Here is a 14,742-nt window from a genome sequence, read left to right as displayed (position 1 = left end):
GTCAACATCCGTGCAGGCCGTGAGGATATGGTTTTAATTAAAAGGGGGTGTGGGCCTGTCAGAGATGATGAGACGTACCAGGGCGCTGTAGGTTGCTAAGTAAATCTAGCACGCTATCAAACCCGTGAGCGAGACTTTCAGTGTCCAAGTGCTTTACATAGCCGATTCGGCTAAGCGAAGGCAGCGTCATGATTCGTCCAACATACAGCCGAATGGTGCGCTTCAGTGTGGTCCCTACAGCTTCAGGGGATTCGGCGAGGTCATCGCCGAATGGAGGGATTCGGCTCGTGGATGGCCGAATGGAGGGATTCGGCGGGGTCTCCGTCGAATGGAGGGATTCGGCTCGTGGGTGGCCGAATGGAGGGATTCGGCGAGGTCTCCGCCGAATGGAGGAATTCGACGAAGCCTCCGCCGAATGGAGGGATTCGGCAAGGTCTCCACCGAATGGAGGGATTCGGCTCGTGAGTGGCCGAATGAGGGATTCGGCGAGGTCTCCGCCGAATGGAGGGATTCGACGAAGCCTCGCCGAATGGAGGTATTCGGCGAGGTCTCCGCCGAATGGAGGGATTCGACGAAGCCTCCGCCGAATGGAGGGATTCGGCGAGGTCTCCGCCGAATGGAGGGATTCGACGAAGCCTCCGCCGAATGGAGGGATTCGGCGAGGTTTCCGCCGAATGGAGGGATTCGGCCTGCGGATGGCCGAATGGAGGGATTCAGCCATCGCCGAATGAATATACTTCGACGGTGCGTGACTTAACCAACCAAGTGCTTAGAATCAGCAGGTTGGACCCGTTCGAGGGATCAGACTTGGACTCGAGTCTGACCGTGTATCTTCTCTGACTATCCCCGGAACAGTCATCATCTTTATCGTCATTATAGTCATCATCGTCATTGTTCTCTTACTCATCCTCTCCCTCCTCCTCATCATCAACATCATTGCTCATTATCATCATCGGCATTGTTGCTGATATTCAAATTTGTGTGGACGACAATGACAGAAGATAACTCCATCGAAACAACATCCATCATGTGTAGTCGGCAGACGGCGAAGAAGGTGTACCAAGCAGAATGCTCGTACGAAAAAGTCTAGGTTGTCGGGCTCCACGTAATCGGCCACCACATCTGACAAAATCTCCCGTGCTTCCCTTTCCCATGCTTGCTTCTGGATGAGGAGATCGAATGATCTATAAAAGGTGAAGTTGGCTTGCGCATCCGAGGAGGAATTATCGTTCGCAGAGAGAAGTAGATGAACATGCGACTTTGTTGGATTTGTGCCCCTATCGTCATATGATGTTCAGTACGTGAGACGATTGAATGTCATAGAAGATCCACCAGAATAACGTCCTCTACGAGGGTGGTGACCATAGGAGGTGAAGGATCCATTGAGGAGGACTGGTTAAGAAGTAGAAATATTGATAGTGGTGCAATGAAACATGAAGTAGCTAGCAGTGCCAGTCAGCCTTCCGGTATTATATAGATCAATCATGAATCTGCGATCTTTTCAATTAAATCATTAAATTTAATTTATTTAAATAATTTTTTTATTCTCAGTCTATTTTTCCAGTAATTCCTCAACAACACCGACTTCCAAATTAAATCAGGTATATTGTTTCATTGATTGAAAAAAAAACTATAGATTAGCGCAAGATAAATATATATCTAGTTCTGAAAATAATGTGCTATTGATATTTTCTTAATTGTGGGTGTACTTGTTTGATCAATTTCTAATTTTGGGGTGCACTTTCACACTAGTTACCATTAGTCTTCATATTTACCGACATATGTAGTATTCTAATTTTTCTTTGTTCATGATGTGGCAGATATATCTGTGTACCAGTGGAGTCAAGAATTGTAATGAATTGTAAGTCAAAGGTAAATATGTTTCAATCGGAATCAAACCCAATCAAAAGGGAGCCTGAGTCAAGTTGAGCTCACTTAGCTGATTGAGCCCAAGAGACTTATACCCCATGTGAGTCAAATCAACTCGAGAGGCATAGTCCGAGCTGACAACTTCACTCGGGAAACATAGCCCGAGCCGATTATATTGCCTCACTCGAGGAAGATGTCTATGCCATTAGCCTCAGGACTTTTAGATAATCCCAACTCCTCAGCCACTCCTGGCTAGCTTGGTCATCTAGCTTCGCAACATGTTCACATCTTAGCTGTCCACGCCTGACTGAGTGGCTCGGTCATCTCAGCACTCGAGCTCTCCCAAACATTGCTTGCGACTAATGTAGAAAGTGTGGGATGACGTGGCGCTATCATATAGCTTCTGCTGGGAAAGCGAAGAATATGAAACGACGTGGCCTCCCTACGATCAAAACTTAGTTGATATAAAAGAGGAGTGTAAATAAAGGAAGCATATGGATATCAACGGTAATATCAAAAAAGATCGCTCCTACGGGCGTAGGTACGCACACAAGCACGATTACTCATTCTTCCTCCACTTCCTCCTCTTGAGGGTCTCTGACTAATTTGGACGTCAAAGTGAGCACGCTAAAGTCCGTCTTAGCCCCATTATAATCACTTCTTTCAGTTCCTCTAGTTCATGGATCCTCTCCTTAGCTAAATTCCTCGGAGCTGCAGCATCAATTCTTGCCCAATCACCAGTGATTCATTCATCCTTTGACTCTCGAGTTGAAATAAAGTAGATCCAAAAAAAAAAAAGAATACAACAAAATTAGCAACGGAAAATTAATGTAGTTTGGCATGACAATGAGTAAAATCCAACCGAAATATTTTTGAAAGAATTTATTTATTAATCATGCAGTAAAAAAATATTTACACAATGCTAGCTGACACATCAATATTCGCTTAATCATAAATGGAGCAAATGAAACCACAGAGCATCTTGCTAGGAGTCTAAAGCAGAACAAAGTAAAGGGATGAATGAGATATGAACGATCGCGGATAGTTGAGCTGTTGAGTTACTACTGTTCTCCTTCTCCAGGAAGCGAGAAGCGACAGAGAGGACATGAACAGCTCTGCTCCAGCCACTTTTTCAGACAGGACGCGTGGAAGAGGTGACTGCAAGGCATGGCCAACACTGGAGCCACCATCCCGAGACCCTCCAGACATATGGAACAAGAGTTGGATTCCGTAGCGGTGACTATCTTGAGCCCTTCCATTGCTGCAGCAGATGCTGGCTTGGGCATTCTATCAAAGTGGATGGCGGCAGCGGCAGCGGCAGCGGCGGCGGCATCATCGTAGTCATTGTCATCTTCATCGTTATCGTAGTCATCGTCGTTGTTCTCCTCCTCCTCCTCATTGTCGTTATCCTCATTATTGTCCTCGTCGGTGTCATCGTAGCCATTATCCTCTCTATGGTCATAGTAGTAGTCGTCGTCATTGTCCTCCTCCTCCTCCTCCTTGTCATCGTCATCGTCATCGTCGTTATCGCTATTCTCATTATCATCGTCGTCCTCATCGTCCTCGTCGTCGTTATCATGATTATCATCTTCGTCATCCTCCTTCTCTTTATTATCATCGTCGTCGTCGTCATCCTTCTCCTTCTCCTCGTCCTCCTCATTATTCTCATTATTATCATCATTGTCATCGTCATCGTTGTTATCCTGATTATCGTCGTCGTCGCCGTCCTCATTATCATCATCGTCGTCGTTACTGATAAGGCCACTGATGGCAGAAGAATTTGTGTGGATGATAATGATGAAAGATAACTCCATCAAAACAGCATTCATCATTTGTAGTCGGCAGACGGCGAAGGAGGTGTACCAGCAGAATGCTCGTGCGAAAAACTCTAGGTTGTTAGGCTCTACGTAATCGGCCGCCACATCCGATAAAATCTCCTGTGCTTCCCTTTCCCATGCCTGCTTCCGCATGAGGAGGTTGAATGATCTACCAAAGATGAAGTTGGCTTGCATGTCCGGTGTCATCCGAGGAGGAATCGTTCGCAGAGAGAAGTAGATGAACATGCAATTTTGGTAGATATGTGCCCCTATCGTCATACGATATCCACGTGAGACGATTGAATGCAACGGAAGATCTACCATAACAATGTCCTCTACGGGGGCGGCGGCCATCGGAGGTGAAGGATCCATCGAAGAGGACTGATTAAGAAGTAGAAATATTGATGGTGGTGCAATGAAACGTGAAAAAAGTTGGTGGGAATTAAGCTCTAAAAACGAAGAAAACAAAAAAAAGAAGAAGAAGAGAAGAGAAGCGGAGCGAAGAGAAGATGTGGGAATTAATTAAGCTCTAAAGCAATTAAGTGATGGCGAGGATACAATTATCAGCGATCTTGTTTACTTATAGAGAACTCTCAAAGCAAATCAGTTTAATCTGTTAGATCCCTTCCGTCTAATTAGGATTAGATATCTGCTAATCAACATTTGATGCAAAATATTCGAACTAACAAAATCCATTGCATTCAGCTAATCAACATTTCGAATTTTTCGTACATGGTTAATTACCTTGAAAAGATCGGATCGGTTTCCTTCTTTTTAATGGTTTCAACAAATATAAATAAATAAATAAATCTGAAACTAATATTAATACGGCTATAATATAACAATTTTTTAAAACAAAAAACAAAAAAAAACAAGGTGGTAATAGAGAGGTTGATTTGACATTTCATAATTGTTTTTATTTTTTGTTCTTCAATCAGACTGCGTGATTAAGTCATTCAACCTAAATCATATCAAGATTGAATTGGTTCTTTGATTGTGAGTTGATTAACTCCATTTTCAATTGTAACCATTTCGAATTAAGAAGTTAGTTAATAACAAAAATATGTTTTAAAACACTAGACAGTGTCAAACATCAACAATACGATGTGATGTAATCAACTGCCATATTGGTTATAAATACATAAACAAAATAAAAAAAACAAAGGCAAAAATCAAAACAGCGTCTTTTTTATTTTTTATTTTAACCATTTCAATTAAGATTAATCTAGTTAAATAAAAAACATGTTTAAAAACACTAGGCAATACGAAACATTAACAACCTGATACCATGCAATCGATTGCTAAATACATAAGCAAAATAAAAAAAAATAAATGTGTCTGTACTCTGTAATCATTCATTGAACCCTTGTTTTTAAACACTATGTGTACTTTATATGACAAAATTATGTATATATGTTTATGCACTGTTGAAGTACTTTATCTCAAATGATAAGCATGAAGTGTCACTTGAGATTTTGGATTCGAATCCTTTTAGTAATATGTATTTGTTGACTGAGGTGCTATGCGATTCAAATCTTAGCAACATGTATTTGTTGGCTGAGGTGTTGTTTCAGCAATAGGCTCTTATCAACATAGTGGTACTGTGCCTTCAAAAAATCCGGTCGTTTTGGCGGTGGGGCCGATGACTATAAAAAAATTATCCACTACAATTTTTTACATGTTGCCCCCGAGGTATAGCCGAGTTAGTTACGATGTAGCAGAGTTGCAGAAGAGGGCAAGGGTTCGAATCCTGACGAAACCAGACAATACCCTCCTGTGTCGTGACCAACTACAGTTTCTCGATTTACTTCCTCACAGATGGTCATGTGGAGCCGCTAAGGTGACGAATTCCACTTTTTACAAAAAAGTTTATACAATACATATTCAAGAATTTAAATAGTATAATTCTTTAATATTTGAAGCTACATTATTAATTATATAACTATAAAACTTATCTATGACTCGATTGACTCATTAAATTACTCAATTAATATTAATTCCTTATGGAGGAAATGATCGGATCTATTACTGGTAAATTAACATTTCTGATCTTCGACCTTAAATCTATTATTTCGTCGTCCACAAAGTGCATGCACGGGCCCTTCTTCTTTCTTCTGAAGGGATCCTGAATTCAATTATTATTGCAAAATTGTCGAAGCATCCAATCTAATTTGTGTTACTTGAGTTGAAATACAGCAGAAGAAAAGAAACCAACAAAACTAGCAACAGGAAATTTATGTAGTTTGGCATGACAATGAGTAAAATCCAACAGAAACATTTTTCAAAGAATTTATTTATTAATCATCAAGTAAAAAATATTTACACAATGTCTGACATCAATACGCGCTTAATCATAAATGGAGCAAATGCAACCCTAATTAAACAGAACATCTACAGCTAGAAGAACATAAATAAATGAATGAGATATTAACGATAAGGAATCGCGAATCATTGAGCTATCGAGTTACTACTGTTCTTCAGGAAGCGAGAAGCAGCAGAGAGGGCTTGAACAGCTCTGCTCCAGCCACTTCTTTAGACAAGATGAGTGGAAGAGGTGACTGCAAGGCATGGCCGGCACTGGAGCCGTCATCCCGAGACCCTCCAGACATATGGAACAAGAGTTGGAATCCTTAGCGGTGACCATCTTGAGCCCCTCCACTGCCGCCACAGATGCTGGCCTGGGCACTCTATCAGAGTGGGCGTTGTCGTCGTCATCGTAGTCATAGTCGTCATCGTCATCATCCTCATCGTCGTCCTCCTCCTCCTCATTATCGTCGTCTTCATCATCGTCATCATAGTCGTTGTCATTGTCGTCATTGTTTGCTGACATTCAGGAGGCCAATGATGGCTTTGTGTGGACGATAATGATGGAAGATAACTTTATCGAAGAAGCATCCATCATGAGAAGCCGGAAGACAGCGAAGGAGGTGTACGAGCAGAATGCTCGTTCGAAAATGTCTTGGTTATCAGGCTCCACTTAATCGGCCGCCACATGATGCGACAAAATATCTCGTGCTTCCCTTTCCCATTTCTCCTTCTGCATGCGAAGGTCGAATGATCTGTAAAAGGTGGAGTTGGCTTGCTCGACCGGGGGCATTCGAGGAGGAATCTTTCGCAGAGAATAGTAAATGAACAATCGGGGCGGGGCTATCGGTGTCGGAATCATGCGACTTTTCTGGATCTGTGCCCTATCGTCATACGCTGTCCACCTGAGACGATTGAATGCAACGGAAGATCCACCAGAACAACGTCGTCCTCCATGGGGGTGGCGGCCATCGGAGGTGAAGGATCCATCGAGAAGGAAAAGCAGAAATATTGATGGTGGTGACAGGGCCGTCTCTGGTAAGACTGAAAACTTACAAAGGAGCATTAAAAAATAACACAATCAAAGCCAACAGTGCGATTAAAGACTTCACGAAACTTGAAAAAGGAAAAAACTAATTTGATACCTAAAAAGAATAGCATTCTACTTTGTGTTGTATGGTAAAAAAATCCTAATTCATGTACTTACTGTGCAAAAAGAAGAAAAAGCGAGGTAGAAAAATTACTGACAAGTGAGGAGAAGGACGTCCTCTGAGAGTTTCACTGACAAGGGAGGAGAAAAGTACGATAAGTACAGAATGATTGATAAGGAAAGAAAAGGGTTAGAGCAATGATGAGAGAAGAAAAAATTACGAGATTATCGACAACTAACTAGGATTTTTGAGAGATATTGAAAAGGAAAGAATTGATTAGGTCCTATAGCATCTAAATAATAATAATTATAAAAAAATCTAAGACAAATGAAATAAAAATAATTTGATATTAAAATTGAATGTTTTCTTAAAACATTGAATAGAAATATATTTAAAATGTTAAAAATTATGGCCCCAAATTGAATGTTTGAGGGCCGATCCCCCTGTGGATTCTTCTTCTATTATAAATTATAAGTACAAAAAATAATTAGAAAATGGCACCGTATTTCTAATCTGAATAAATTTACATATAGCTAGGTAATGTAGTATGTTTTTAAAAAAAAAAAAAAGATAGACAATGTAGTATTGTCACCGTGTGAAATAGAGCCATCTATTTAAGTCCGCATGTATTATTGTCACCCCATTAAATACTATGATTAAAAATAATAGGCTTTCAGGATATAACTGAGTTGTTAGTATGAGACAGATTTATTGAAGTGGATAAGGGTCAAATATCAGAGAAACTGAGGTAATGTCCTCTCCTAACTAATTACAATTTTTCAATTTACCTCCTCACATATGATCATAGGGTCGATCATGTAGAACTGCTGGGGTAACGGATTCCACTTTTTACTGAAATAATTAAAAATTATAGACCCCAATAAAATTTTATTGGAGCCCTAACCATAAGTGGGCCTGGATGGTGCAATGAAATATGAAGTATGCAAGTGTAGTCTTTTCAGTGTTATATAGATCAACCATGAAACTGTGATCTTTTTGATTAAACTGTTAAATTTAATTTATTTAAATAACTTTTTTCGTTCTCAATCTATTTTTTTCAATAATTCCTCAACAACTCCAATTTCAAAATTAAATCAGATAAATTGGTTTATTGATTGAAAATAAAACTAGATTAAAGCAAGATAAATATCTAGTTCTGAAAATAATGTGTTATTGATATTTTCTTAATTATGGGTGTAATTGTATGATCAATTTCTAATTTTGGGTGCACTTTCACACTAGTTACCATTAGTCTTGCATATTAAATTTTACCGACACATGTTGTGTTCTAATTTAATTTTCTTTGTTCATGATGTGGCAAATATCTCCATGTGTACCCGTGGAGCCAAGAGTTGTACTGAACTGTAAGTCAAGGGTAAATATGTTTCAACCGAAATCAAACCCAATCAAAAGGGAGCCCAAGTTAAGTAGAGCTCATTCAGCCCATTGAGCCCAAGAGACTTATACCCCATGTGAGTCATATCAACCCGAGAGGCATAGCTTAAGCTGACAGCTTCACTTAGGAAACATAGCCTGAGCTGATAGCCTCACTCGAGGAAGATATTTGTGCCCTTAACATTAGAACTTTTAGATAATCCTGACTCTTCAACCACTCCTGACTTAGTCATTCAACTTCGCAACATGTTCATATCTTAGCCGTCCACGTCTAACTGAGTGACTCAGCCATCTCAGCACTCAAGCTCTCCCAAACATTGCTCGCGACAAATGTAGAAAGTGTGGGATGACGTGGTACTATCATATAGGTTCTGCTGGGAAAGCGAAGAACATGGGGCGACTTGCCCTCCCTACAATCAAAACGTAGTTGATATAAAAAAAAAAGGTGTAAATAAAGGAAGTATGGATATCAAAGATAATATAAAAAAGTTTGCTCCCGCAGATGTATGTACGCACACAAGCACAATCACTAATTCTTCCTCCACTTTCTCCTCTTGAGGGTCTCTTACTAACTTAGACGTTGAAGTGACCATGCTAAAATCCTTATTAGCCCCATTATAATTACTTCTTTGAGTTCCTCAGGTTCCTAGATCCTCTCTTAGCCAGATTCCTCTTAGAGCCGTAGCATCAATTCTTGCCAATCACTAGTGATTCATTCATCCATGGTCTTGGATGGAAACAGCTCCTAGGAAAATAAATTTCAGAAGTTTTAAAAAAATAAATTAGTTTTATGTTGTTCGGATGATATTAAATTTTACAGATTTTTTCTCATATATTTGACACATAAATTAGATTGATTGAGCAATACTTGATTAGGCTGGTGGAGCAAACCATGCAACATAATGCCTCGTGACTAACTCACTTGCCTATTTCGGTTGGCCAATTTGAATGCACTTATAACCATCCTGACTTATCAATTTGAACTAATCAACTTAATTTAAACTAATTTAGCTAGACCCAATCAGATCGACCAAATGAGTCAACTCCATTTTGACTAAATTGTTCTAACCTAATATGCATGTCTAATTTAATTGAACTCATTGACCAACTGATCTACTAGAATAAATGTCTTTGTGACAACTGACAACTGACAACCTCTTCAATCGACTTAACATATGCGAAGGGCCAATTGACCGATCTAGTCCAACAAGCCCAATCAACTTGATAATGTGTCCATTTTAAACTCAATTAAATCAAAGGACGGGCTGACTCATTTAGCTAGTCCAATCAATATATCCAACCACCTACTTAGTTTGGTCCAACATGAACTAATTAATCTAGCTCAACTGATCGACTCATTTGATCCAATTAACTCATCACACCCAAGAACCTCCAACCAAATCACCATTCATCTCCACTTAACCTTCTAACCTAACCATTTGGCTCATTCGGATTAGCCATGGGCCCAAACAATCATATCTCACTCGTCTATTTAATTACTCTCAACGTGTCCTTAAACGCATAATTATGAAATTAATCCTTGCCATTCGGATTACACCTTTCTATAAACAATTAAATTAAATGATAACAATAATAATAAAGGAAAGAGATTAGCGGCAATCCCACGGCTTCCGGTTCAAGCCACTGGCAAGTTGACTACCGTTTGTCTAACAAGAAGTTAATGATTTTGGCTTCTTTTTTTAAAATAGAATTCTTTTTTTAGTCAAATATAAAACTAGAAAAGTATTTGAGGCGGACAAGAGATCATGGCAGTCGACAAGTTTCCTCAAATTATGCTCGGCCACGTAGCCGATCGGTGAGGTCAACGAGAAATTAAGCACGCCTGATATTAAACAAAATTCCCCTCGAATTTAATTTCCAACCAACTTGCTGCGATTTGAATCAATTTAAACTGCCGTTAACGTAAGCGAGCAGTCGAGTCATTAATTAGTTAAATTTACAAAAAAAAATTAATAGTTTTTAAAATCAAGTTGATACAGAATCTAGATAGATCCTCCCTTCTGAGGCAAGAAATCTATGTGATTGATGCACTACAATCCATGAATGTGGTCTTGTGATCATCGGTTAATCTTGATTCGTAGTTTGGGAGAGAATTCTGGGAGTTTTGTTGTTGGTTGTTAAGGTTTGTTAATCATCGAGATGCTCGTTATTCTCGATTCGAGTTGATTGGTGTTCTCGATTTGTTCGTGAGAGAAAGATACGATGGAAATGGGAGGGGATGAGCAGCTTCTGGCTGCGTATCCCTTCTACTTTGGGGTTTCCAGCGCTTTCGTTGCTCTCGATCTCGTATCGAGGAAGAGGAGAGAGCTTCTGGATGTCAATGGCGGATGGGGATCTCGGTTAGCGGAGATGATTCTTAAAGGGAGCGCCCAGCTGTTGGGTTTGCTGGTGGAGAGAGCCCAAGCGAGGGGGGAGGCCTTGGAGAAGAAGCTAAAGAAGGCCCATTTGGAGCTGGAAGAGATGAAGCAGCGGCGAACCGAGGACGCCAAGGCGAACGAGAAGGTCGTCGCCATCTTTGCTGCCCATGAACAGCAATGGGTCGCAGAGAGGAAGAGCCTCCGGCTCCAGATCCATGCCCTGGCCAATGAGCTCCAGATGGCCAATTCTAACCACAGCGACGCCATTTCGACTTTGGAGAAGAGGATTGAGGAAGAAGAGCAAACGAGGATGCTCAAAGACGATGCCTTGGAGGCTCAGGCGAGGAAGCTTAAGGATTTGGAGGAGAAGCTGCAGTTGGCCGATGAGGTGCTCGATGAAATGACCGAAAGAGCTAAAAAGGCGGCGCAGGACCACTCAGCCGAGGTTTGGAAGCACAAGACCGCGTTCGTGGAGCTAGTATTGAGCCAGCGGCAAATGGAAGCCGAGATGAACCGCACTCTCCGGCAAGCAGAAGCAGCAAGGCAGGAACTCGAGGAGGCTCTCGAGCGGAAGGAGGAAGCTTTCGCCATGGTCGATAAGCTTTCACAACAGATTGTGAGGATGCAGAAGGATTCCGAGCAAAAAGAAAAGCTTCTTTCTGCAATGCTGTGGAAACTGAAGCTTGATACAGCTGAGAAGCAGATGCTTGTGAAGGAAGTTAAGATTTCAAAGGCGAAAAAGAAGCAAGCTGAATTGGAGATGGAGAGGTGGAGGAACATGTGGGAATCATCAAGGAACAAGAACTCCAGGAACATGCATTCTGTGGATTTAGCATCGTTGCAGAACCGGAGGCCGGAACTGGTGCCAGTGGGTTCCTTTGTGCATAATAACTCCATAAATCTACTTCCAGAATCCGATTATAGGAAAGAAGAATCTTCCGCAACAACTGCATTAAAATGCCACGTTCACCCTCCATTGATGAGAATGGTGAAGCTGGTACGACTAATATGCTCTTCTCATTAAATTTAATGTTCTCAAATTGAACCATTTAAGAATCATTCTTAGTTTCCTTGAATATTTGATAAACAAGCAATCTTAACATCTCATATTCAGTCTATCTCTCAACACCGGTGCAAATTATATTTTTCTGAATTGAAGATAGTTTGTTCTTATATTCCATACTTCTAATCAGAGCCAAAGTTGGCTTCAGTTGATAGATCTTCCAGATTTTCTCATTTTGCTTTTCTAGCATTGGCTATGGAGGACTACCAGCAATTGCAAGATTGGGTTCTCAAGGAAACAGAAAAGTATGCAACCATCCTTGAACAGAAACATTATCCAGAGATTGAAGCATTCACAGAGCAGTTGAGGCAAAAAGATGAGAAGTTGGCAGCTTCTCGATGGCAGGTCAGGAGCATGGAGCTTGAAACAAAGAGGCTTAGATCCCACATTAAAGGCCTGGACGGGGAGTTATCCCATTTCAGGGTAGAAAATGCCAAACTGGAGGCCATGTTGTTGGATAAGGAACAGAAAATCAAGCAGCAGTTCAATCTCCATGTTCAGAACTCACAAAGAAATGATTCAAATTGTTGCCCCATTCCTGATACTTGCCATGCTCTTTGGTCGGAAGTAACCATCGACAAAAACAAACAAAAAGAGAAAACAGAAGATTCAAGTGCCAAGTTGATTGGTAATATCCACGAGACGATGAACAAGGCTGTGGAAATGGACGCTGGAAATGACACAGATCAGGAAAGAAAGAATGTGCACACAGAAATTAACAAAAGTAATGCAGCAGAGCCGCCATCACCAAGCAATAATGGTTCATGGGAGTATTCTGATGGATGCAGTGAAACGCCATCCCCAGAACAGCATAAAAGTTCAGGGAGTTGTAATTCTGAAGACCAAGTGAAGAGCATGCCAGAGGTGTCCAACTCCCGTGCCGCAGGCGAAGACATTGAAAAGAAAGAGATGAGATTGGACCTTGCTAATCTTCGAGCTACAAATAGTTGCAAACATGATGCTGGAACTGCCAATAAGTTGCCGTTAACCAAGACATCCCCGGTAAATGATACTTGTTTGAAGATGGATATCCAAGCACTTGGAGTCTCCTACAAGATCAAAAGGCTGAAACAGCAGTTGGTTGTGCTTGAAAAGCTAGCTTCTTCACTGGCAGTGATGCAGATAACAAACAAGGATGAAAACACAAGCACTCTGGATGGGTCTAGCGACAAGGAGATTGATGAGAAGAAGCAGCAGACCAATGGCCTATTGCTAATGCAATCTTTACTGAACAAACAACTAAAGAGATACCAGTCTCTTGAAGAGAAGACTGATAACCTATGTAGCAGAATGGTAAGATTCTGTTAGCGAAATACTTCAACATTTATCAATAGATTGATATTTGTTTTCTTCTAATTGCAGAAAGAGAGCTACAGGTCAGGAGGCAGTAGAGATTTGCAGAATGGCAGGACGATGGAACAAAGTGAAATGCTCGGGCGCTTCCTTGAAGAAACATTTCAGCTGCAAAGGTATATAGTGGCAACAGGTCAGAAGTTGATGGAGATGCAGTCAAGGATTGACCCTTCACTTAATGGTGCTACTAGATTCGATGAGTCTGTAGGTTTCAATATCAAGCTGTTTGCAGACATTGTTAGGACTCTTTTTAGAGAGATACAGCAAGGATTTGAGGTGAGAATTGCTCGAATCATCGGCGATCTTGAAGGGACACTAGCTTGTGATGGGATTCTCCATAGATGAAGCTGAATGTGAATGTCAAAAGCTATAATTAATAAAGCTATCAACATTATTGCGTGATGAAATCAGAATACTGATATTTTGCATAATTTTGAAGGGGCAATGTGCTTGTTTAACATAATTTTTGTTTACTCTGAGGAAGTGAAAGGAAAGAGAATGCCTAGGGAGGGAAGAGAGATCTTTCCAAATTAATCACGTCTTTACAATTTCACACGATCTTTTGCCTCCTCGATACCTCTGAGCTCGCAACCCCTTCGACAGGCAAGCTCCCATGACCTCCTCTAGTGAGAGACCTCGTTTGACCTCCAAGCGAGCTCTTGTAACCTTGTCCAATCTGCAAATAAACTCAAGAGGCTGTTGGGTTGCAAGGGTGCAAACATAGTCCCACATCTAAATCACATGGGAAAGCACATGGGTTTAAAAGGATGGAAGATATCTCCATTGGAATGAGGCCTGTTGGGGAAAGCCCAAGAGCAAAGCCATAAGGGCTTAGGCCCAAAGTGGACAATATCATGTCATTGTGGAGATGTGGACATTCTTTAGACCCAACAATTGGTATCAGAGCGAAGCCGCTCTTCACCGGACTAACCGCCGGATGAGGGGAGGCTCGGACCACGAGGGACATGGCAGCCGGACCATGAGAAATGGTAGCGGAGCTTCCAGTGGTCCTTAGCGGTGCAAACATAGTCCCACATCTAAAACACATGGGAAAGATCATGGGTTTAAAAGGATGGAAGATATCTCCATTGGAATGAGGCCTTTTGGCGAGAGCTCAAGAACAAAGCCATGAGGGCTTAGGCCCAAAGTGGACAATATCATGTCATTGTGAAGATACAGACATCCTTGGGGACCCAACAGAGGCCTCTTAGATCTCCTTCAACCTTTTAGCCAAGTATCTATAGTCAATCTCAATATCGCATTAACGAACTTATAGAAAACAAATTAATTATCTACAGCTGAGAGTTCTCATATTACATTCGATAGTTTGTCGAATAGTTGCATAGAAGCTTTTCTTTCTATTTGTGTGCGTTGAAAGAAGATTGATGTGCGCAATTATATATATTGTCTTT

At 41.1% G+C, this 14,742-nt stretch overlaps 1 pseudogene; it reads left to right on the top strand.

The window, feature by feature from the left end:
• The first annotated feature begins 10,643 nt into the window (after positions 1–10,643).
• LOC141843669 (uncharacterized) lies at positions 10,644–13,675 on the top strand (annotated as a pseudogene).
• Positions 13,676–14,742: the final 1,067 nt, after the last annotated feature.

This window comes from Curcuma longa, chromosome 12 (genome assembly GCF_044706935.1).
Source record: "Curcuma longa cultivar G26 ecotype Majalengka, Jawa Barat chromosome 12, ITB_CL_G26_1.1, whole genome shotgun sequence".
In the NCBI taxonomy this organism is placed as follows: Eukaryota; Viridiplantae; Streptophyta; class Magnoliopsida; order Zingiberales; family Zingiberaceae; genus Curcuma; species Curcuma longa.
The sequence above is the reverse complement of the archived record's forward strand: the minus strand, read 5'-3'. Positions and strand labels throughout refer to the sequence as shown.